General features: G+C 44.0%; 2 long non-coding RNA genes across 8 annotated transcripts in view; both read right to left on the bottom strand.

The window, feature by feature from the left end:
• Positions 1 to 25317, bottom strand: part of LOC116284338 (uncharacterized) — a 316577-nt gene that overhangs the window by 91383 nt on the left and 199877 nt on the right. The gene's annotated exons all lie outside the window — the stretch shown is intronic.
• LOC140687435 (uncharacterized) lies at positions 16458 to 25184 on the bottom strand. Its single transcript, XR_012061754.1, has 3 exons — positions 20686 to 25184; positions 16764 to 16877; positions 16458 to 16690 (listed from the first exon to the last, which is right to left on the bottom strand). It is a non-coding gene; the product is annotated as an uncharacterized lncRNA (long non-coding RNA).

The following is a 25317-nucleotide window of genomic DNA, read 5'->3' as shown; positions in this document are numbered from 1 at the left end:
TTATCTTCTTTATCATTGTTGCTGTTATGAATGGGTCATTTTTTTATATTACATTTTCTAATTACATGTTTCTGATCAATAGGAATGCTATTTTCTTTCATGTTCCTCTTGTATCCAGCTACCTTACTGAACTTTCTTATTAGCATCAACTACTTTTAGATGAATCTCTTGAATTTTCTAAAAAAATATAGCCAAGTCATCTATAAATTATGATTTTTTTAGTTCAACAAAATGATAATATTTATCAGAAGAATAATGAGGCAACTCACAAAACCCAGGGGCTCAGAAACAAGTAGAATCAGATTCTCAAATGCCATGAGAATTCTGTCTCTCCATCTGTCCCTATGAACCTAAATTCAGCACTTTTATATTAATTTATTTTTGTATGGATTAAAGTTTGTAATTCTTGCCTTGCTTGTTTATTTCAGTTAATTTATATATTAATTCACAAGATCTTCAAGTTATAAAAACACACACACATATATATATACTTAACTAAAGATTACTTTTTTAAAGACTTTTTTTCAAAAGTCTGAGAATTCAAATGGTATAAAATGAATTTTTTTCACTCAACACTGTGAGATGGATAGATGTTGATACAAGTAGCTGTAGTCTATTTTTTCTTTTATTTTTAAAAATAATATATAGGAAAACTGGAATTTTTTTTGGTGTACACTTCTGAGTTTCAATACATACACAGATTTGCATAACCACCACAACAATAAGGATACAGAACAATTCCAAACAATTATTTTGTGCTGCCCCTTTCTAGTCAACGCCTCCTTTTATCCCCAAACCCTGGGGAACTCTAATCTGTTCTCCATCACTATAATTTTGCCTTTTTCAAAATGTCATTTAAATTGTTTCATAAAAATCATGACATTTTGGATCTTTCCTTCTAGTATGTGCTCTCTCTTTCTCTTTTTTTTTTTTTTCTTGTCCTACTGCTTTGGCTAGGATTCTTTTGGGGTTTTTTTTGTTTGTTTGGTTGGTTGTTTTTTTTATACCTCCCCAACTCGACTGAGATTCTGCAAAGCGTGGATGGTGTCTCCTTCAACACCTAGCCCAATTCTCTGCCAATGTAGGTGCTCAGTACATATCTGCTGAATACATAAAGGCATTATTGGCAATGGATGGGCTTCCTGTGGGGCCACTGTGTGAATTTCCCAAACACCAAAATCTTTTTCCAAGAAAGGGGTACCTTCTAGTGCTTACGTGGCTCATAGGCCTGGAAAGACATCCCCAGGCCCATTTTCATTAATTAACTTGTCAAGACACAAAGGGAAAACCCTGTCTATTGCATGCTCACTGTGCCACATGGAACTGTCAGCCTCTAATTAGAATTAATTAGTGAACGTGGGTCTCAAATTTGGAAGACAGCAACTCTGCTTGTGTGCTCATTTGGTGTTAATTATTATGGAAACCTGTTTCAACCCAGTGACATGCTCAAAGCACGGAGGCACTTCTTCCTACGGGCCCCAGGAGATAACCAGTGTGATGCTGGCTGACAATCAACAGGGCTCTCTTGTTACGTCAAGATCCTGGGGAAAAGAGAACTTACGGCTCTCCAGGGAGTTTTATTAATGCTTCCCTCTTAAGAGGATTGTTGTGGAGAATTCAGGATATTCTGGCAATCCTGAACCAAGAGTTCCAAGTTCAACAGGCAAATGGAAATAAAATTAGGAGAGGCTAGGTCTGAATCCAGATGCCCCCATTAAGTGAGGCAGCAGAAGGGGCACCCAAAACCACTGTCCATTGGAAGTACTCTATCCGAAAGATACATTCCCCCTCCTAGACTATGTGAGATGATTGTTTGTTGTACTTGCCAAAAAAAAAAGAAAAAAAAAAGAATGTAACAACCTTCTTGTCTTGAGGGAAAAAGACTTGCTACATTTCACACAGAAGGATGGCCTATATGAGGGTATGCATTAGAGATTCACCCCTTATCACATCTATGCTCATCTAGTAGCTGGAGTCTCATAACATATGGGTCTCTTCCCCTTGTTTTACAGCCAATGACAGATCTGGATCCATCCACTTATCCAGGCCATGACCAGAGCAGAGATCAGCGTTCACCCTGGTACTGGTTGGGCCGCCTCTAATTTCCATAGCTATGACTAGTCCTATTTTATCATTCCATTAAATGTCCCTGTCTTTTGATCATTGGTTCATCAGAGCTGGTAATGCAGTTGGTCCCATGACAAATGTGGTGAGGAGAAGTCAACGATTGGGTGATGGCAAGTATTCGAGAATCAAGGATGTACTTCTACCCTAACCTCAGCACCATGGGACCTGCTTCTCTGGCCCTAATTATGACCAGAAACGAGGAACTGGCCAGCAAAGTGTAAGTGACAGGAACCTTGAGGGAAAGTGGCCATATCAGCTAAAAGTTCCTAATGGCCAAGAAAAGGTCAGACATACACCCTGAAACTTAAAGAAACTTTCGAAACATCCAGATAAAGATTGGCATAGGCTGTGACTGAGAAGATGCGCAACTCTCAAAGCCCCAGTTCTGACCACGTGTGACCCCAGGCAGAGAGACAGAGGACATGCATAAGGATCTCCCAGGGGTCTTGGGTTTTTAAAAGTCAAGGGAAGATGGAAACCTGACATATCACCAAGGAATGCCTGGGATGAGAATGGCGCTGGTTAGTAAAAATGGATAGGGAAGCTAAAGCCGCAAAGAGCTGGGGCTGCAAAACCTGTTCAAAACAAGATTTAGGCATCATGGTTCAGTTTAGGAGAGCAAGACGATCAAGCAGGGGCGGAGGTCTCAGCTTGAGCCTTGTCCTGGATAGTCCCCATTTACACCCACCTCTTCTGCTCTCTGTCCTTCTCTTCTCTGCTACGAGTGCCCAGTGCCCTCCAGGGGCTCTATCATCATCCTCTCTTGCTCTCTGGGTTTTGGCTGGGCTTGACCAATAGGAGACACAGGCACAGAAGATACAAGGGTGGAAGTACATAAAAGTTAATGTGTTACATTTCCAGCTCCCCCTCTGCTGGACCAGAGGGGTCCATGACTGCATTCCCCCACTCACAGCCATAGCTCCTGCCAGAGAGCCTTCTCCTAAAGTTACAGCTCTCTCTTGGGTACTGGTAACTGCTCCTTCTCTTTACCCTTTTATCTAGGAATCATAACAGCTTCCCACTGTTGCTCAAGACCTTTGGTGTTTCCCCATCTCCTGCTGGTTTCCCCCAAATTGGCCTATCCCTTCATTAAACTCTCTTCAGTTACCCCTCTGAGGGTCCCCTTCCCTCCAGGCCCCAGCACAACACTTCTAACCTGCCTTGATCCCTACCCATTAGCGCTGCCTTCTTCTCACCCTCCTCCCATTCTCCTCCTCCAAGGTGCTCATGGTCTCTGCTTGATGTATCTCTCCCTTCCTCATTCTCAAAGATGCCTCTCCAGGTGCCTACATTCATGCACTAATACGTCTACCAACTGGGATGGTGACTACATGCTAACCTCCAGCACACATACCCTAGCAGTTGGAACCAGAAGGTTGATGGTTAAGATCCCCAAAATGTCACCCTGTTAACCTCACCAGCAATCAGTCAGAAGAAAGCTGCAACCGCAAATGCTGCCTTTAAACCTTTCCCTGAAAGCCACTGGACAGTTGGGTCTTTTGAGCACAAGCTCTCCCATTCTCCTTGCCTGGTGCCCTGTAAATAAACACCACTTTCCTCCACCACAACCCACTGTCAGTAGACTGGCTTTGCTGTGTGACAGGGGAGTGAACCCAAATTCAGTTCAGTAACAACTGGAAACCCTGCCTGTGTACCTGTCAAAGAGTCAAAATTGATAATGATGATATTACACTGAATCGCCAGTTTTTGTGCCATGCTTGGCACAAGGGCATTACGTGAAATATCTCAAATCTCAAATTGGCTCAGTGAAGTCATCCTGGCTGCCGACCAGGTGTCCCCAACCACTCCTTGACTTCTAAAACCTTGCAATATTTTGAATTCTGATGTGAATTATCAAATCCAGCATTCACACCTCCCCATGTGAAAATATGAAATGTTATTTAATTGACAGAGAAAAATCCAGGTCCCTTTCAAGAGGACCATGAAAATGCAGAATAACATGAGGGCAGGTATACTAAAGCAATTAGCTAAGAACAAAGACCAACCACTAATGGAAACACACAACCATTTAGTTCCATGCGGATTACTGTCAAGATACCAAGAACTAAAGGAGAGAATCAATCCAAAATTTTTGTCTGATTCTTCTCCCACTTTATTCTAATTCTCTTTGAAAATCAGGCTTCCATATGGTTAATATGAGGTCTCTGCAGCATTAGGAATCTGCAGCCTTAGCTCATTAATACTCATTAATGAGAAAGGCTCATAATAATAACCCTTCACATCTGTGCAGCCCTTTATAATGTCAAAGCAATGCTATATGCATTATCTCATTTAATCGCCTTTAATCTGTGGGATGCAGGGACCAGCTGGAGGAGTTCACTGATCAAGGAGATGATACCCCCACTCAGGGACCACAGGGAAAGATGAGAGGACCAAGGGATGCCTGAGATGTAATGAGGAGATGAAATGGGTAAATCAGTTTAGTGTAACGCTCTGAATTATAGCGTGTCTTTAAAAAGAAATGCTGCCAATGCTGCTTGCAAGGGAAGAAAGGAACAGGGATGGATTTAATGAGCAGATAGAGTTAACTAATAATTAGCATGACAGAGGGTGTCCCATCAAAGACTAGACTTGGCTTCTTTTGCAGTAATGTGCGTGAAAAACCAAGCACTTGCTGGCTGAATAAATATCATTCTTGCTCTTGGCCTTCGGTTTTTCCATAAACCAAAAGTGAATGTGCAATGTGGATGCCCACACTCATACACCTGTGGAATGACGTGATGAGGAGGTTAAAAGTACCAGCTCTGGGATCACAATGACTGTGCTCTGTTCCTTTGAAATCCCTCCATTTGCAAGTCACACTAGCTCCTGTAAGCTGTCAAAAATGATGATAATATTTCTTATTTCATCATGTGGCTGTGACAAATCAAGTCAGATTGTTGCCAGAGAATAGGTTCTTGTCTCACACTGGAAAGAATTCAAGAGCAAGCCATAGTAAAGTGAAAGCAAGTTTATTTGGAGAGATACACGCTCCATAAATTGCAGGCCATCTCAGAAGGCAAGAGAGGGAGTGACCATGAGGAACGAAGGTGTTAGTTTTTATGGTAATTTCATATCCTAACGAGTAGGAGGATTATTCCAACAATCTGGGGTAAGGGGTGGGATTTCCAGGAATTAGGCCCCCGCCCACTTTTGGACCTTTTATGGTCAGCCTAGAAACCGTCATGGCGCCTACATGTGTGCCATGAGGCTCAAGGTCTACTGGAAGTCGAATATTCCGCCATCTTAGTTCTAACCAGTTTGTCCTGTCCTCAACTGCTGTGTCATTCCTTCAATGGTTGTGCCCTGCGCCCCCTTCACTTCTGTCTTAGGAATATCCAAATGATGATCCAACATGTAGCACACCCTCACAAAAGTTCTACTGTTATTATTCTTTAAGTAATAATGCTTACTTATCTCCTCCACTAGACTTTGAGGCCCCTGAACTGCAGAGACCACAGTGATCTCTGTATTTACCCAGTAGTCCAGTATAGGACAACCCCCACAGCATTGCTACAAGGGTTTGATGGGTCAAACCAAGTCCCAGGACTGAAGAGCTTCCTGCAGGTAATAAGTACAGGACTGTTGTTGGATCTTATTGCTATGGTCTGTTATACGTGTGGCCTTGAAATTTTTCTTAACTCATGAGAAATGCTCTTTCAGGACTATCTGGGGGAGCCCAAGGTCCAGGGAGGGAGGTCCTACTACAGTGCATGTGGTAGACGATGACTGGTTTGGAGAAGGGGTTCTCCAGCTGGCTCTACCTCCACCTCACTGTGTAACTATAGGGAGCCGACTCTGGCTCTTCCTGGGCCTGCCGACCCTCAGATTAGAATTACATCGTTGGCTCTCCTGGGTCTCTGTCTTATCGATTATAGATCTTTGGATTTTTCAGCCTCCAAAATCATGTGAGCCAATTCCTTCTAATTAATCCACATATCCTGTTGGTTCCATTTCTCTGCAGAATGCTAATATACTGAGTCATCGCCCTGAGCTACACGTAGAGTAGAATAATCACCCCGTTCACAGTGCCCGTCCTGATTACTGGCTGTCAATCCCTGCCTCCTGACAGGCAACTTGCCGGCCCAGGCTCAGGACTTGAATCCTCTGCAAGGGGTGTCTCAGTTGAGTCCATGCAGCAGGAAAGGGAGTTCTCTGGACCAGTGGTTCTCAAAGCATGGCCCCTAGACCAGCAGCGTCAGCATCTCTGGGAACTTAGAGAAGCAAGTTCTCACACTCCCCCTGAGATCCCCTGAATCAGAAACCCTGGAGGTGGGGCCTAGCAATCTGTATTTTAACCAGCCCTCTAGGTAGATGCACACCCTAGTTTGAGAACCATAGCTCTATAAAGCTTGGTGACAGGAAGAAGGGCTATATCCACTGAACTGAGGCAGCTGGAGCAATGGAGTTTAGAAGTCTGGGTTCAGATCCTGATCCTACTACTCACTATTCATGGGACTTTGAGTAAACCCTTGTTAAGTCGCAGTTTTCTCATCCTCAGACAGACATAATAATGAATGTCTTTCCAGATATTTGTAGTTCCTCGGGGATGGCAGTACCTCCTGGTGCGGCTGTGAGAAGCTAACATGCACAAAGTAATAACCCGGACCTTGCACAGAGTTCCAGCTCTCAAATTTTTTACTTTCTCTTCCCCTCTGGCCAAATAATTCTCTTCACGTTTCCCTGAAAATGCCCAATTCTTCCTCACCTTTGCAGTTTGCTCATACTGTTCACATTATGTTGGTGATTCTCAAACTGTAACATGGCCTATGAATTTCCTGGATACCATATTGAAATGCAGATCCTGATTTCTTATGTCTAAGATGGGACCCAAGATCCTGCATTTCTAATAAGCTCCCAAGTGTTGCCAATGCTTCTGGTCCATGGACCACACTTTGAGCAGTAAAGGTCTAAACAACATGGCCAGCGCCCAATTTCTGCCTGATACAGTTCTACTCACCTTTCACTGCCCAGCTCTAATGCTACAGCTTCCACCAAGACACTGAAAATAGATTAACGGTATGGGTTGGAGAACAGAGAAACTGAGGGCAGAAAGAGCCCTTAAGGGAGAGAACATGTGAGTATTCCCGGCATGAGGTGGTCAGTGCTCCAACTAGGGAAGATGGCAGGAAGATGCAGCTGGGGGAGGACATGACTGAGAAATTAGAGCAAAGGGCTTGGGCTTTTGTCCAAGACTTGTAGAGAATTCTTACGGAGAATCAGCCTGAGCAGATGATACTTAGCAAATAGAGGAAGAGGAGCAGGTGAGCAGGGAAGGAAGCATGTCATGAACTTGGGCATGGACACACTGAGCTTGGGGTGCCCATAGATCATCCAGCTGCAACTGTCTAGTAGGCATTTGCATACTTGGCTGTGGAGCTCAGCAGAGAGGTCTACACTAAATGCTGAAATGTGGAGGTCACCTGCATGCAAAGGTAGTCATCAGTGTAGCTGAGCTTGTCCAGAGGAGGATGGAGAAGGCATCAGAGCTGTGCAGGCAGGGTGCATGCACACACCGACCCACCCACCCATGCCTGTCCTATCTCAACCCTGTGGAACAGTCTTCTCTTTATGCCCATCTCTCCTTAACCCAGGGGCTTGGAGGGGCTGGAGATCTAGAAAGGAGCTTAGACATTCCCTTATTGGAAAAGACATGTGAGGACACTGGAAGCAGTTAAATCCGGTTCAAGCCTCAGCTCTGTCACCTACTAGCTTCAAGCATGTTGACCCAGCTCTCAGAGTCTCCATTTTGTTATCTGTAAAACAAGAGCAATCGTATCTACCCAGCAGGATAGCTGGGGGCTCAATTTAAGTGTGTGATTACGATGTGCTTCCTGGCACCCAGCAGGTGTTCAGGAAACATGAGTCCTCTCCTCCCTTCCCTCCCCACTGTTGCCCCACAGCCAAGAATGAAATGACTCTTGGTGGTGACACTCTGGGGTAGTGGCTGCTTTCAAATCTGCCTCTTCCAGCCTATCCTCCATGGGGCTCAGTACGCTCGACCTACCCAAAGCAGGGTTTCTTTCACCATCTTTCTGTCTCACCAAGCGGCAGAGTCCCATGTGCTTCTCTTCTGGTGCAGCCCCATCTCCATGCCTGACCCTTAAAACTACAGCTGCCCATATTCCCAAACCCTATATCCCATTTCAATTATTTGTCGAAACGAATACATTTATGTATTGAGAAATCCAGGCTCAGAGATGTCAAGGAACTTGCCCAAGATCACACTGCTGCCTTAAATCCAACAAAACATAGTTAAGGGAAAAATCCATGACATTTTTCACATTTCAGTGACATCTGAACATTTCACTTCAGCAAGATTTATGATTTATTTTTAATTCTGCTTCTCTCAAGTCAAAGTTTTGCATCTGCATATGGAGCCAAATGGCTTCTGCATGTGCCAAGGTCATTCTCTATTTGTCCAAGAGGAGAGCTCTGCCCAGGGGTCACTGTGTATAACGCTGCCTCTAGCGATGCTGCTTTAGGGAAGTTTTCCCTGGGGCATAATGGACTTCAACGCTGTTGTTCCTAGCTTTGCACTGACTCTTCTTAATGCTCTTACTGCTTCCCACGGAGAACACGCTAGTCAAAGTGGCTGATACTGCATTATGCTCTTAAGGACTAGAAAGCAATTCACAGTGACAAGAAAAATAAAAACAGATGATAGGAAGCAAGTGAAGCAGCTCCATCCCTCATGTTTTCAACTGGGTTTCCTAGGAGGGGGTAAACAGCATGGTCCTTCTCTCCTCCCCACCGCTCTGGTGGTCCCCACCCACCCTGGAGCTGAGCTGGGCCTCTGCGTGCCCATAAGACTCCATAATTACCAGCCAGCATCCTCCTAAGATCTGCTGGGCTCTCTTGATTTCAGAAATAATCACATGCCCTTGGTAATAGGTCTCTATTTCCTAAAACCTTTCATAAACAAGAGGACAAACTATCCTATTCAGGCCTCACGGTTCAAGTTTAACAGCACTCAGCCCAAGCTGCAGTTCATAACTGGGAGGGAGGGATGAGTGTTTGCTTATCAATAATGTACTAGGTATAATTGCCAGGCCACCAGAAGATCAGCATACTCACCCAGCTCCTTTGCTCTCTACCATACACTGCTTTTTACCCTGAAATTTACACAGAAGAATTTGCAAAGGCCTAAGAAGTCTTTCCAAAATATTAAGAAGCAAGCAGTTTATAGATTCCCCATACCAAGTGAGTACAGAGTTTGTAATTACATGTGTGCATGGTTATTTGAGTAAAGTCCTTCTTCCCCACTGATCTGTGAACTGTGTAAGGACAGGGCTGATGCCCATTTTGCTCACATTTGTTTCACAGGGGTGAATATTTCTAGCATGCATAAAGGAATGAAGGATGCACACAGAAAGGGGGGAACTTCTTTTTAACCTCTTTATTCTGCCACTCAGCCACAAGGCATTCTGGGAGCCAGTGCAGAGGACGGTGGAAGATTAAATCTTGGAGTTCAATCTGCCAAAATGATCTGGTTCCATGAGGGTCAGCAGCCAGAATCATAGTGTCTGAAGGGGGTTGTAAACCAACTCTCCCTAAGGGTCCTCACTGATGGTCCCAGAGCAGGTATAAGACATTTCACAGTAGCAATAAATGGGACTAAGTGGTTCAACAGTCAGAGAGGGAGGCTGGCCAGGTGGACAGCGAATGCACACTCAGACTGCCTCATGTTATCAACGTCCATCACTGCACACACAACCTGTCTTGGCCTAAATAAGTGACCTCCATCCTTTTCCCAGGACCAGCATCTAGGACTACACCCATGCGTACCCAACCAAAGTTTCATCTGATCCTGAGCTGGAGTCAATCAATGCTTCACTCAACACATCCTTCAGTACCAGGAGCTTTTTTTTTTTATTCCCAGACAGCAGCCCATGTGACCACGAAGTGAAATCAAAATCAGAGCGATGGTTGGGAGTCCTAAGCAGAAGGAAGCTTCAGCCCACGATGCTGGGTGCCCTACTCACGGCCCTTCACCCTAAGTCGTGTCAGTGCTGGACTTCTAACTGCCGGCACCAGGGGGTCTCTGCCTGGGGGCTTTCTCCCTCTGCCCAAGCTCACTTTCACGCATCTAAGTGGCAGGCCAAGAGGTGCTGGGAAATTATCACCTCCTCACCCTACTCCCCCACTGCACTTCCCAAAGCAGCCCTCAACCAACATTCGATGGGGGTTGGTGTGTAAACACCCCAGTTCTCTCACCCTTCAGGGGATAACGCTGAGATGCATTTGACACTGGCTCCTAGAAGCTCCCCAATGGATTAAACTCCAGTCACCACAGATTTGATAACACACCTTCAACTGGCTTCACAGGATCAATTCTCAAATAAACTACTTGCATCTGAGTCTTTGCCTCAGGCTCTTCTTCTGGGGGAACCTAAACTAACATAGGACATACGTATAAAGGCAGATGGTGAGTGTGGGGAATACAAAGTAGTACGGAGTCACAGGTGTGAACAGGGGAACTGAGGCAGGAGGGCTGGGCTGGGCAATCCTGAGGGGTCTTCTGAACCAGGCTGAAAGTCTGGTTTTGTCTGAAGGGCAATCACCATCTGTTCCTGGGGAACAGTGTGGCAGACATTGATGTGAGGATGGTTCTAGAGGCCAGAAGGGACCCAACATCTCAGAGTTCTGCCCCCATCCAATGTTTGAATCCCTTCCATAGCGTCCCCATGTCTACTCAAATGCTTCCAGTAGGTTGAGAGCTCACTCTCTTGCCAGGCTGCTCATAACAGCCAGGTCTGGCTACTATCAACACTAGACATATACCCCTGTCTGTTAGAAAGACCTAATTGTTCTCCTGTATGAAAGTCCTTCAACATATAAATGATGTCCCCAACCTTCCTCTTCTCTTCCCTGGGCTCAGTCCAGTTCCTTCCACCATTTTCCATGTGACAAGGTCGCTTATCCCTGCTCCATCCCGGGCCCTGTCCTCTTTCCATGCCCTGGACTCCCATCTTTGGGAATGATATTCCAGGTGTGGTCCAACCAGCTCAGAGAAAAGGAGGCTTCCAGTATCTGCTTCCTCCCTGACTCACAGGGAACTAATGACCACAACCACTTCCAGCCCCTCATTCATTCCATTCATATTCATTCATGCACATATTTAGTGCATACTTACCAAGTGAGAGGCACTATTCTAGATGCTGGGTACAGACCCATGGATTTTTTTTAAAATCCCTGCCATTGTGGAGTTTATATTTGCAGGAGTCAGCAAACTACTTCAAATCTGGCCTGCTGCTTGTTCCTGTAAATAAAGTTTTATTGGAACAGAGCCATGTCCATTTGTTGGTTTACAAATGGTCTGTTTTTACCCTAGAGGAGCAAAGTTGAGTAGTTGTGACTGAGACTGCATGGCCCACAATGCTGGAACTGTCTACCATCTGCTTCTTTACAGAAAAAGTTTCCTGAGCCCCATTCTAGAGCGTCCACTAGAATGCTAGATACTGAAGACACAGCAACGAAGAGATGACATCCCTCCCCACCCTCCGAGCTTGTGTTCTAGAAGCATGCAGGCAATGTCTGGATTCTGCAATGAGCAAAGAGTCTTTCTACTCTAGCTGGAAAAGATACATGCACTTCAGTGTTCATAGCAGCACTATTTACAGTATCCAAGACATGGAAGCAACCTAAATTTCCATCAACAGATGACTGGATAAAGAAGATATGGTGTATATATATATACAACAGACTATTACTCAGTCATAAAAAAAGAATGACATAATGCCATTTGCAACAACATGGATGGACCTAGAGATTATCATACTGAATGAAATAAGTCAGAGACAGACAAATATACCACTTACATGTGGAATCTAAAAAATAATACAAAGGAACTTATTTACAAAACAAAACAGACTCACAGACATAGAATACTAACTCACAGTTACCAAAGGGGAAAGAGGGTAGGGGAAGGATAAGTTAGGAGTATGGGATGAACAGATACACGCCACTATATATGAAATGGATAAACAAGAAGGATTTACTGTATAGCACAGGGAACTATACTGAATATATTGTAATCACCTATAATGGAAAAGAATCAGAAAAAATATATATATGTATAACTGAATCACTTTGCTTTATACTTGAAACTAACACAACATTATAAATCAACTATACTTCAATAAAAATTTTTTTTAGTTTTTAAAAATAAAAGCTAGGGCAACTTAAAAAAAGAGTCTTTCTTCGTGGAATATTCTAGAAGGCCTATTATGTGCTGAGTTCTGTGTGTGGCACTGGTACAGAGGTAACCAGACTGACAAAGTCCTTACCCCCATGGACTTCCCAGTCCAACTGGGGATAAGGCAGTAAATAAACAAGGAAAAACACAGCTTTGGATGAAAATAAAAGCTACGAGTAAGCATGTAGGAGGGAGGAACTGGGATTTCCTTGCAAGGCCTGCCATCCTGTGTTCCCCAATCTTCTCCTGTGCAATTGTTTTGCGTACAAATGGAGGCCCTGAAGGCATTAAATTGCAACCAGTGGGGCTGGGCCTTTTGCCCCAGGTTGTTGAGGTGTGAAGGGCGACAGATTCAGCGCTGTCAGTGTCATTGGCCCCCTGGTCCTAGGGAGGTGGTGTCCACAGACACACAACACACCCTGGGTATCTTCCCATCTCCTCCCTTGAGAAGGAGGCAGCTAGATGAGCATGTGAGTCCAACACTTAAAGCAATCTTTACTGCTTCATTTAACTAAAGTCTTTTTCCACGCAAGTTCTCCTGCTCAAGCGTTCCTTCTAATTACCATTTCCGTTTTACAGTACGTTGTGTAGAGCTCACAGGAGGAAGCTCACAGGGAGCGAGAACCCCCGGGGCGGCAGGGAAAATACAGCTTTGCTCCTTCAGGGTCACGATGAAGCAGCAGCTTCCATGTCTTCCTGGTGGGGAGGAGACAGGGCCCAGAAACCACACCGCACCAGGCCAGACACAGCGCCTGAGGACCCAGCTCTGAGAGGGCTTTGTAAGCCAAGGAAGCACCATCAGTTTTGAAGGGGGAGCGGGAACTCTATGCAGAAGTCTGGAACGCACCGGAAAGTTTCAGTTACTCTGGGGACTGTGGCACATCCAGCTGCTCCACCAGGACCTGATTGCCTCATGCGTGTTTTGAGCTCATTCAACAAATACACAGTGAGTGCCCCCTATGGGGACTGGAGGAGTTAATACAAGTCAAGCGGTTAGAAACATGACTGGAACGTGGTATATGCACATCGATGCTTGGTTCTTACGGTCGTTAGGATACCCAGACACTGGCCTTCATTTATTTTTTTTTTCACCGCTCACTTCTTAATTAAAAGGTTGTATAATACACATAGAAAAAGTGACAGTCATCCCTTGGTATCCAAGGGAGGCTGATTCCCAAACCCTCACAGTTAACAAAATTCAAAGTTGTTCAAGTCCCTTATATAAAATGGTATAATGTTTGCATATAACCTATGCACATCCACCCAAATACTTTATTTTTTTTAATTGAAGTACAGTCGGTTTACAATGTTGTGTTAATTTCTGGTGTACAGCAAAGTGATTCAGTTTTTTATATATATATATAGTTACATATACATAAAAAGTTCCTTTTCTCAATATATATATATATATAAATATATATATCCTTTTCATATTCTGTTTCATTATAGGCCATTACAAGGTATTGAACACAGTCGTCTGTGCTATACAGTAGGACCTGGCTATTCATGCATTTCGTATATAGTAGTTAGTATCTGCAAATCTCAAAGTCCCAATTAATCCCTCCACCCCTCCTTCCTACCCTGGTAACCAAAAGTTTGGTTTCTATGTCTGTGAGTCTGTTTCTGTTTTGTAAATTAGTTCATGTCATTTTTTTTTTTTTTAGATTCCACATATAAGTGATGTCATATGGTATTTTTCTTTCTCTTTCTGGCTTACTTCACTTAGTAGGACAATCTCCAGGCCTTCATTTATTCATTTGTTCATGTATTCAGTCCTCCATCAAACATTGGCCGAGGGTCAGTGGTATCCCAGACTGCTGGAGATGCAGAGAGGAACAGGCAGCAGGACTGGGAGTCGCGGCGGCAGGATGCTGGCTCACTGTCTCAGTGTGGGCCGCCTTCTCCAGCTTTATTAGCCCTCTTTTAAAATAGAATTTTCTATTTCAAACATCTCCACTTACCACTTGCTGCTCCTCTTTCAGCACATCCATTCTGCTTCCCTGTCATCATAATATGCTGCTCAGAATATCACAGACGTGCTGACTTTTTGTGAAACAGCAACCTCGTGAGAGCTTTCTTTCCCTCTCTTAATTATGCCATTTTCTAGCCACCCTTCTTCCTTTTGAAAGGTGAGCCTCAGATTTCTGATTGTTCAACCGTTAATTTCAATGTTTTGATCACACTTACTGGATGGAGGCAGGAGGGGCCTTTAGATGATCAGGCAGCTCCACCCTCTCACTTTACAAAGGGAAACAACCATGTGTCAGAGAGGGAGCTTGGCTCCTCTGAGATCACACAGCCAATCAGAGGCCAAACAGGGATGGAACTTGAACCAGTCAACAGTGCAGGGATTTACTAATAGGAGTAGTTGTAATTCAGGTTTATCACAGTATCAAAGTTTACAAAATATAAACTTTAGTTCTCAGGTCTCTGGACTCTATGTCCTCTACTGGCCAATGAGCTTGGTCATCTCACCTCAGGAGAGGAGATCCTCTTCTCCCAAAGCCAGCTGTCCACTCTGCCCACACCTGGAATTCCAAGTGCTCGCATCCTATAAGAATCAAGTGCCTAGGATGACATCTGAGGCTCATCAAAAGACAAAAGGCCCCTATATGAGAGTCTCATGTCCATCCTGGGGTTAACCCCAGGGCTAACTCTGCAGCCAGACTCCTCTGTGTCCTCAGATACTCCCTCTCCTTCCTCCTACCAATGACTATTTCTCTAAATTTAGGGTGGCAGGGGAGGACTGGGCTTCCCCCACCAAATAGTGAAGTGTCCTCCCAGTAGAGACCCAGCGATGGTGACTGTCAACACTGAAAGACCCACGGAGAAGATTTCATTTCACCCTCCCACTTAACAGATTATAAAGCTGAGGCCCAGAGAAGGAAAGTGACTTTCCCAAGATAAAACTAAACAGGTTCCTGAACCAGCTGTCTCTTGTCCCCTATGTTCTAGATACCCAACATCAGCCACTGGCTAAATGCTGCCTTACGTGTAGCTTGCCTTACTGTCTGGTTAAATAGAAATTGTTCCATGGCGAATAGCAATAAAATGGTAATGCAGTAGCAGCTCACCCACCTCACACCTCCCTTGCCCAAACCCTTGGTTCCTAATCTTGGCTACACATCAAAATCCACTGTGCATTCAGATTCCCAGGCCCCACCATAGATGGAATGGATAAAAGTCCTAGGGAGTGGAACCCCGACCTCTGTGCTCTTTCAAAGCTGCACAGGTGACTTTTTAACAGGCAACCAGGGATGAACATGACTGGTCCACCTGATGGCAAAGAATCACATCAGCAGGTCTGGAATCATTGTGATTGAAATAAGATGTAACTAATTATTTTTTTGAGCTAACACTTAATGTGAATACAACCAAAATATGAAGCTGACAAGAGTGTGACAGATCGCTAACCAGAGGAGCTCTTTCTGAATCATAGCCAAACTGGAGGGACAGTTTGAAATGTCTCCTCTCATCCCTGCTTTCAAAAAAGAACACATCAGATCACACACCCAGGAAGTGATCATGTGCGTCACTACTGAAAACCGTGAATGCGTCAAGGACCATTTTCTTTTCATATTGCAAATTATTGAAAATAAGCTGTCAGTAATAAAAAGTTACAGGTAAAAATTAATCTTAGCCCTTTTGTGTGGTTTTCCTCTTTGTTACTGCTAGTTCTCCCTCCCAAAATCTGAGATGTCCTCAGATCAAGTATGAAGTCCAAGTCCCAAGTCAAAGTCCTCATGAAGGACAAGTTTCCTACAGAAGGTAGAAGGGCACAAGGAAATGCATAAAATAAAACAAGCACCCTCACAGGACTCAGAAAAACCATGCCCCAAACCTCATCCCCCCTCACTCAGACATTCGCTCTGGGTGCTCAGCTGGGTGGAGATACGTGGTCAGGAACCGGAGAGCATCCTTGAAAGTGACAATACAACAGAAAATGCACTGCTGGTGAGAGCGGAGATGGGGTAGAGACAGCTCACGCTGAAGCTGAAAGAGGATTTTTTTTAAAAATCAAGGAATTTCTCATGTGTTAAGAAATACGAGACAAACGTTAAGACATCCCCCTGAAATGAAAAGGGGCACCTGATCTGCTGCGGTAAGAAATAATCATAGGTTGAGGGTTGAATGCTTTTCAGGCTCTGTATTATACTTGGATCTTTCACATTCATCACCTGCTCCTGATTCAACCATCAGCCCAGCTACGTGCATGGGTAGCTATAATTCTCTCCACTTTGAGAACGAGGGAAATGATGTTTGGAGTCATCAAGGTTCTCCCAAGATCTCATCAGCTAGGAGTCGATGCAGCCACATTTCAATCCAATCCATTCTTAAATCCAAGTCGGGAGAGATGTCTTTCCACTGTGGAGACAGAGCTCTGCTGGGTTACAATGAAATGCTGAGAGGGAGGTGAGGGGGAGCTTCCTTTACTCACTTTAGCGGAAGCCACTGACATCTGGCCATTGGACCAAGACGTTACACTGGAATTTTCTCCAGCTGGGAAAATCAGAAACATTGGACTGTAGGATTTCTGGATGATAAAACAGAGCTGTAAATAAAGACCAGCATTCAATCACCCTCCTCTCATTTCCATTTAACCTATAATGGAAAAAATCTGAAAAAGAGTATATATATGAATATGTATAACTGAATTGCTTCACTCTACACTTGAAACTAACATTGCAAATCAACTACACTTCAATTAAAACAAAACGAAACTCATGAGCTTCTGCTTAAGTGCCCATGTAGGGATGTACCAGTGGCTCTGGCCAGATATAAGTTGTCGGAATGGGCAAGTATAAGGTTATCTCTGAATAAGCCTCTGAACTCAAAGGCTCCAGCCATAAATCAAAAGGAAACCAGAGGCTGCGAATAGTGAGTTAAAGATAGCAATTGCAAAGTGCAACTCAAACCTTTATGAACTTGGAAGAGTCAAATAGCAAGGGATGGGTCCCCAGCCTCCCTCAGCAGCTGAGGGTGAGGAATGTTGCTTGAACACAAGCAGCAGCCATGGAGTTCAGCCAACACTCCACCTGGAAATTCTGTGGTTTTGTTTTGCACCCTGGAGCCAAGCAGTTCTTCCCAGAGCAGTGAGACAAAGCATTCCAGGCATTTCACAGAGACATCTTTGCAAACAGTATTAGCAGAGTTCATTTGCATAGAAGTTGCTGCATTTGCATGAATCACTACAGGAGCAAATGGGAACAGAATGAGCTAAAAACAATAAAAATAAGTTCGCAAAGACTTTGAAGAGGCTAAACTATAAGAATTGTTATCACATGGGCTGATGGGTCTCTGCAATTGGTCTATCCATGGTTCTGCTACAAGGAAGCAGATTGTCAATATCACCACCAGACAAACAAGGTGGGCAGAGGACATTTCTCTGTCTGGAGGGCCATGTCTTGGACCTGGCTGAGAGCAGAGATGCTGTGCTCTGGGTTAGCTCTCTAGACAGCTGAACCTGGATTAGGGCCAGAAGAAAGCTGGGTCCAAATCAGATTACCAGTATGAAGTGGTCCAGCTCTGAAACTGAACAAGATAGAGCCCAGGGGTGCAGCTGGAGAGCAGGTTCCAGACCCTAGATGTGTTTAGGAGTGGAGCAGTTTCTGAGTCAAAGAATGGGCCTCCTGGTTAATATCATCTAGTTCCTGCAACCACGGGCAAGGATATGCTAGAAGAAGGTAAAGGAGCAAGGAGTAAACAGTGACAAGGCTGACATGCTGCAGCATGGGGCATTGCATAAATTCATTCATTCAGCAAGCAGGCATTTACTGATCATCCACCTTGTGCCAACTACTATTTGAGGCAATGGGTGTACAGCTGTGAAGAAACAAACAGGTTGCTCCCCTCATGGAGCTCACTTATAGTGACGGGAGACGGTTTCAAGCAAATAAACTAATAAATACACAATTTCAGATAAAGACAAGTACAGTACAAAATAAAGACATAAAGCGTGTTATGGGGAAAGAGTGATGAGGAAGGAGAGTAAACCTACAAAATCCTCACCTTTCCCTTCTCCTCCCTGACTCCACCTCACCTGCAGGGAAGAGGGCATTGCTATGGATGGGCCGCACTCTAAGGCCCTGATGGGACCTCACCTTCTAAAGAGGGAGTCACTTCACTAAGATGGGTGTTGTTTTTTTCTCTCCTTTCTCTCTTCTACCCAAGCAGCCGGGAAAGCAAAACCAAATCAGAGCCCAGTCTCGCAGAGCAGATCCAGCTGGCCTGCTTTTCTCTCTTTCCTTCATGTGCCTTGAGCAGCAAGGGGCTCTGCTAGGTGGAACTTGCTACATCAGAACGTGTCTGACCACCTCCTGGTCTCTTCTGTTTATTTTCCACAGGCAACCCTGGTGCAGAGAGACTGATAGCTCAGATTTGGACATGGAACAAGGTGAGGACTAAGGAGCGACTGGCAGCAGTGACAGACTGTTTCAATCTGACTCAAGTAGTTTAGGGCACAGGGAGTTCCGCATGGTCCAGAGCAGCTCACCCGCCATTCTCTACTCTGGGTTTGGGGCCCATATCTAGTCAACAATAACAGGGAAATTTCCCACCACATACCGGGTTTTATCAGTCAGCTACTGCAATCTGAGCAACAGCCACACATCTCAGTAGGGCAAAGCAATAAGCATCTATTTTGCTCATACATCTGTGGGTTGGCTGGGGTTTCACCTGATCTTGACCTGGTTTGGCTAGGCTAGGACTCACATAAATAGGCAGCTGTAGGCAGATGGTTCAGATTCAGGTCTGTTTCACACTGTCTCCAATGTCTCTCATCTTCCTCGGACCAGCAGGCTAGCCAGGGTGAGTTCTTTTCATGATGATGGCGGAGGCATAAGAGGGCAAGCGAAATCACCTAGGGGTCCTCATGTAACCGCAGAACCAGCCATAACTGGCCCTATCCTGTTTCTAATAAGATACTGAGTTGTTTTTCAGAGACAGCAGAACAAAACCATGAGTCATGATCTCAAATAATACCTAGAACCAAAATTTCTCCTCCCTACAGAATCAAAGAACCAGGACATGACCAGAAGCTGAATGCCAGAACCCATACAGAAGCGCTGTCCAGAAGTTCCTTTACCAGACCCTACCATAAATAGCTAAGTTCCAAAGCTCTCCAAGAGAAACTTGCCCCACCAACACTTCCACATACCAACCCTCCTCTTCTAACTCATAAAAGTTTGACCAAACCACAGACTGGGAAGACAGTTCTAAGCTATGCCTCCTGTCTTCTTGCCAGTCGACCTCACAATAAAGCTCTTTCTTTTCTCAAAACCCAGTCCCATAGGATTGGCTTCTACACATGCTGGGCAGTGAGCGCTTGTTCAGTAACACTTAAAACACAATATGAAGTGGTCCACTTCTGCCCACACTTCCTTGGGCTAAAACAAGTCATGCAGCTGAGCCACAAACCAAAGGGCAGGGACTTGCATCTACCTTTAGGGGGGCAACTGCAAAACTGACAAAGGATGTGGTTACAGGAAGAGGAAAAGAATTAAGACCAAAGACTCCTCATGGACACACCTTCACTTAGGAACATCCTAAGGGTAGAGGCATGGTCTAGGGAGAAAAGGACCTTACCTAAGGAATCATTCACATTTGAAGTCACCTTTGACCAAAATTTGCCAACAGGGAAATAGCTGACTCCTTATTAATGATTTTTCAAAAAGACAGCATTCACCGAGGGAGGCAGGATGGCGGAGTAGAAGGACACTTGTAAGTCACCCTCTCCCACAAATACACCAAGACCCACATCTACAGACCCACTCAGCCAACCAGAGCACCTGCGGAACTCCAACAGATCATCACCCTCTTCAAAAGATAAAGACGCCAAAACTCTGGTAGGAGAAAAGGAAAAAAGAAAGAACAAAAGGCAAAGCAGCGTGGGACGGGTCCCGCGGGGAGGGAGCGGCAAAGGAGGACTGGCGCTCGCTCGCTGGGGCTCCCCTCTCCACCTGAGAGGCCAGCAGGACGGAGGGGGAGCCTCCGAGGCTCGGATCTGTACAGAGCAGCCCTTGTCTGACAGAACTAAGTTAAATGGGCACAGAGCGTTCCCCCGACACCCAGCCTGAGACGCGGGCCGGCAGCGGCGGGCAGAGCCAGGCTGCACAAGCCGGGCGGAGGACGGGGGCGGCTGCACGGAGGCAGCTCCGGGGGACTGCAAGGGGCTGTGGGTGCACAGGGCAGAACAACCTGGGCCCTCCATAAAACAGCAAGGTTGATGTGCTCTCGGGGGAAGGGTGCATACCCCCATCTCTGAAAACCCTCGGAAACTTTTCAGGGGAAGAGAGGCGGGGCCCAGGCAGAGCCGCCATATTCTCCGGCGCTTAGCACCCAGGCGGGGTCAGAGGCGAGACCTGTGTCCGCACTGAAGGGCTTGGCAGCCTCAGGGGCCAGACTGAGACGGGCCTGCAGCCCGGGGCAGGTGGGATCCTTCCATTCTGGTCCCCCAGAGAACTTGCTCCACAAAGACAAACAGGCAGCTGGGTCTTGGCTCGGAGCAGGGACCAGGCTGCCCCTCCGTCTTCCCCGAGCCCACCCGCGGAGCGCCAACCAGGGCGGAGCGCCGGCGCAGAGCGCGCAGCCGCACAAAGCAGCGGAGCTACCGGCAGCGCAGGCAGGGGGAGAGCGGGCCCCCCCCCCCCCGCCTGTCGGGCAGGAACACAACCCCTGACCGTGGTGCTGGGAGGGGGCACGACCCGCCCTCCTGCCTGGCCAGTCTGCAACATCTGACTGCGACATCCGGAGGGGCAGTGACCCGCCCGCCCGCAGCAGAGGAGAGCTGCATCTGACCCCGTGTTAGGAGGATGTGCGATCGGCTTGCCAACAGGTGCTGGGAGCAGCACAGAAGAGGGCGCCAACGGAGGGCCTATGAAAACAAGCTGAGCTTCCAAAACAGGACGAAGACAGAAGGACATCACATTAAAAGCACACACACTCCAGGAGAACACCGACAACCCCCTTTTTTGTTTTTTTTGTTTTGTTTTGTTTTTTGTTTTTGTTTTGTTTTTTTTTAATCTGTTTTTACCTGTTCTATTTTCAATTACTCTCATAATTTTTACTTCTTAATTCATTTCTATTTCTCTTGGGTTTTGATGTCCTGTTATTGATTAGACACAGGCTTCAAACACATATATTCATCTCCCCACCCCCTTTTTTTTCTTAAAGGTTTTAAAAGGACGTCTCCACCCGATTAATACTCTGCTTCAACCCGCTCTTCTATTATTCATTATACACTGTTTTCAAACCCTCTTTCTCCCTTCTTTTAAAAATCTTTCTCTCTCTCTCATATTTTTTTTCTTTTTTATCTTTTTTCTTTTTTTTCTCCTAAGTTCTATTCCTAAATAGGCACTAGATAGATAAAATCCTTAAGATCCAAAATAGACAACTGATACTCCATAAACCACAGTGCCAGAGAGGTATGAGCAAGATGAAGAAGCAGAGAAACCTTTCCCAATTAAAAGAACAAGAGGAATCCCCTGAAAGAAAGATCAATGAAATAGACATCGATAGCCTACTAGATCAAGATTTCAAAAAAGGAGTGATCAAATTGCTGAAGGAATTAAAAGAGATAGTGCTTAGAGAGATAAAATATGTCAAAAATGAAATTGAAGCTATAAAGAAGAGCCAAGCAGAATGGGAAAACTCATTGACAGAGATGAGGAATGATCTAACAGCTGTGCAAAGCCGACTAGTTAATACAGAGGAACGAATTAGTGATCTAAAAGACAGGGCAACAGAAAGCACCCATTCAGAAGAACTACAAGATAAGCAAATAAAAAATAATGATAATAGCATAAGGGACCTATGGGATAATATAAAGCGTCCCAATCTTCGCATATTAGGGGTCCCAGAAGGGGAAGAAGGATCAAAGGGGATTGAAAAGGTTTTTGAAGAAATCATGATTGAAAACTTCCCAAACTTAAAGAAGGAATCAGATATACAAGTACAGGAAGCTCAGAGGGTCCCCAACAGGAAGAACCCAAATAGACCCACACCAAGACATATCATAATCAAGATGGCCAGAGTCAAGGATAAAGAAATGATTCTAAAGGCAGCAAGAGAAAAGCAAAGAGTGAATTACAAGGGAACCCCCATAAGGCTCTCAGCTGATTTCTCTACACAAACACTACAGGCCAGAAGGGAGTGGCAAGATGTATTCAAAGTCCTGAATGAAAAAAAGATGCAGCCTAGGATACTTTATCCAGCAAGGCTATCCTTTAGGATAGAAGGAGAAATAAAGAGTTTCACAGACAAAAAAAAGCTGCAGGAGTTTGGCAACACTAAACCCATGCTAAAAGAAATATTGAAAGGGCTATTCTAAATAGAAAAGCAGCAGGATGCTACAGAAATGAGAAACGTACAACTGGAAAGGTGATAACTCATGAATTACAAATAAAGAAAAACACGAAATTATAAAAGAAGACATACAATCACTGAGAGTGGGAGAGGGAGGCAGGGAAATATAGAATTTTTTTTCTTTCTTTTTTAAATTTTTTTAACAGTAGGATGGGTTTGAGATCATGTTATTATCAGTTTAATAAAAACGGGTATAGGTTAATAGATTTACAAAAAAGGGTAACCACAAGTCAAAAATTTACAAGGGAGTCACAAAAATTAAATAAAATCCATGATAATACAAAGGAAAATTACCAAACCACAAAAGGAAGAAGAAAGGAACAAAGAGGATATACCAATTCAACTGCAAAGATAAGTTCAAAATGGCAATAAACACACATCTATCATTAATTACTGTAAATGTTAATGGACTAAATGCTCCAGTCAAAAGACATAGGGTGGCAGAGTGGATAATAAAGCAAGAACCTTCAATATGCTGCATACAAGAGACCCACTTTAGGGAGAAGGACACATACAGATTGAGGGTGAAAGGATGGAAAAGGATATTCCATGCAAATGGAAAAGCCAAAAAAGCAGGTGTTGCAGTACTGATTTCAGACAAAATAGACTTTAAAACAAAGGCCATAAAGAAAGATAAAGAAGGACATTTTATAATGATTAAAGGAGTGATACAAGATGAAGATAATACACTCGTTAATATATATGCACCCAATATAGGAGCACCTAAGTACATACAAGAATTACTAACAGAGATAAAGGGGGATATTGATGGGAATACAATCATAGTTGGAGATTTTAACACTGCATTAACATCACTAGACAGATCTTCCAGACAGAAAATAAACAAGGCAACAGAGAAATTAAATACTACAATAGAAAAACTAGATTTGGTGGATATTTTCAGAGCTTTACACCCCCAAAAAATAGAATATACATTCTTTTCAAGTGCACATGGAACATTTTCCAGGATTGATCATGTACTTGGACACAAAAGAAACCTCAACAAATTTAAGAAGATAGAAATTATCTCAAGCATCTTTACTGAACACAATGCCAAGAAACTGGAAATCAACAACAGAGAAACAAAGGAGAAAAAAAGAAAAGCATGGAGATTAAACAATATGTTATTGAAAAAACAATGGATCAATGAGGAAATCAAAGCTGAAATTAAAAAATACCTTGAGACAAATGATAATGAAAGCACAACCACTCAAAACCTCTGGGACACAGCAAAGGCAGTGCTAAGAGGGAAGTTTATAGCAGTACAGGCCTTCCTCAAAAAAGAAGAACAATCTCAAATAAACAAGTTAACCCACCACCTGAATCAATTAGAAAAAGAACAACAAAAAGCCCCAAAAAGCAGCAGAAGGAAGGAAATAATAAAGATCAGAGAGGAATTAAATACAATAGAGATTAACAAGACCATAGAAAAAATCAACCAAACCAAAAGCTGGTTTTTTGAAAAAGTAAATAAAATCGACAAACCTCTGGCCAAACTCACAAAGAAGAAAAAAGAGAGAGTACAAATTAGCAAAATAAGAAAGGAAAATGGAGAAATTACAACAAACAAAACAGAAATACAGAATATCATACGAGAATATTATGAAAAACTATATGGAACCAAACTGGATAACCTAGAGGAGATGGACAAGTTTCTGGAAACATACTGTCCACCAAAACTGAATCAAGAAGAAACTGAACACTTGAACAATCCGATCACTAGAAAGGAAATAGAAATAGCAATTAAAAACCTCCCTACAAATAAAAGTCCAGGACCGGACGGCTTCACCGGGGAATTCTACCAAACATACAAAGAAGAACTCATACCAGTCCTTCTCAAACTCCTCCAGACGATTGAAAAGGAGGGAATACTCCCAAACTCATTCTACGAAGCCACCATCACCCTGATACCAAAACCAGGCAAAGACACTACAAAAAAAGAGAATTATAGGCCAATATCACTGATGAACATAGACGCCAAAATCCTCACCAAAATTTTAGCAAATAGAACCCAACAACACATAAAAAAGATTATACATCATGACCAAGTGGGGTTCATCCCAGGGACACAAGGCTGGTTCAATATATGCAAATCAATCAATGTAATACATCACATCAACAAGAGGAAGGACAAAAACCACATGATCATCTCAATCGATGCAGAAAAAGCATTTGATAAAATTCAACACCCATTTATGATAAAAACTCTCGCCAAAGTGGGTATAGAGGGAACATATCTCCACATAATAAAAGCTATATATGACAAACCTATAGCCAGCATAGTTCTCAACGGTGAAAAACTCAAAAGCTTCCCACTAAAATCTGGGACAAGACAAGGATGCCCACTATCACCACTCCTATTCAATATAGTCCTGGAAGTCCTAGCCACAGCAATCAGGCAAGAGAAAGAAATAAAAGGGATCCAAATTGGAAAAGAAGAGGTAAAAGTGTCATTATATGCTGATGACATGTTACTATATATAGAAAACCCTAAAAGGTCCACACAAAAGCTACTAGAGCTGATCGAAGAATTCAGCAAGGTAGCAGGTTACAAAATTAATGTTCAAAAATCAGTTGCCTTTCTTTACACTAACGATAAATCAACAGAAAAAGAAAGTAAAGAAACAATC

The sequence above is a fragment of the Vicugna pacos genome, chromosome 19, assembly GCF_048564905.1.
Source record: "Vicugna pacos chromosome 19, VicPac4, whole genome shotgun sequence".
Lineage (NCBI taxonomy): Eukaryota > Metazoa > Chordata > Mammalia > Artiodactyla > Camelidae > Vicugna > Vicugna pacos.
The sequence above is the reverse complement of the archived record's forward strand: the minus strand, read 5'-3'. Positions and strand labels throughout refer to the sequence as shown.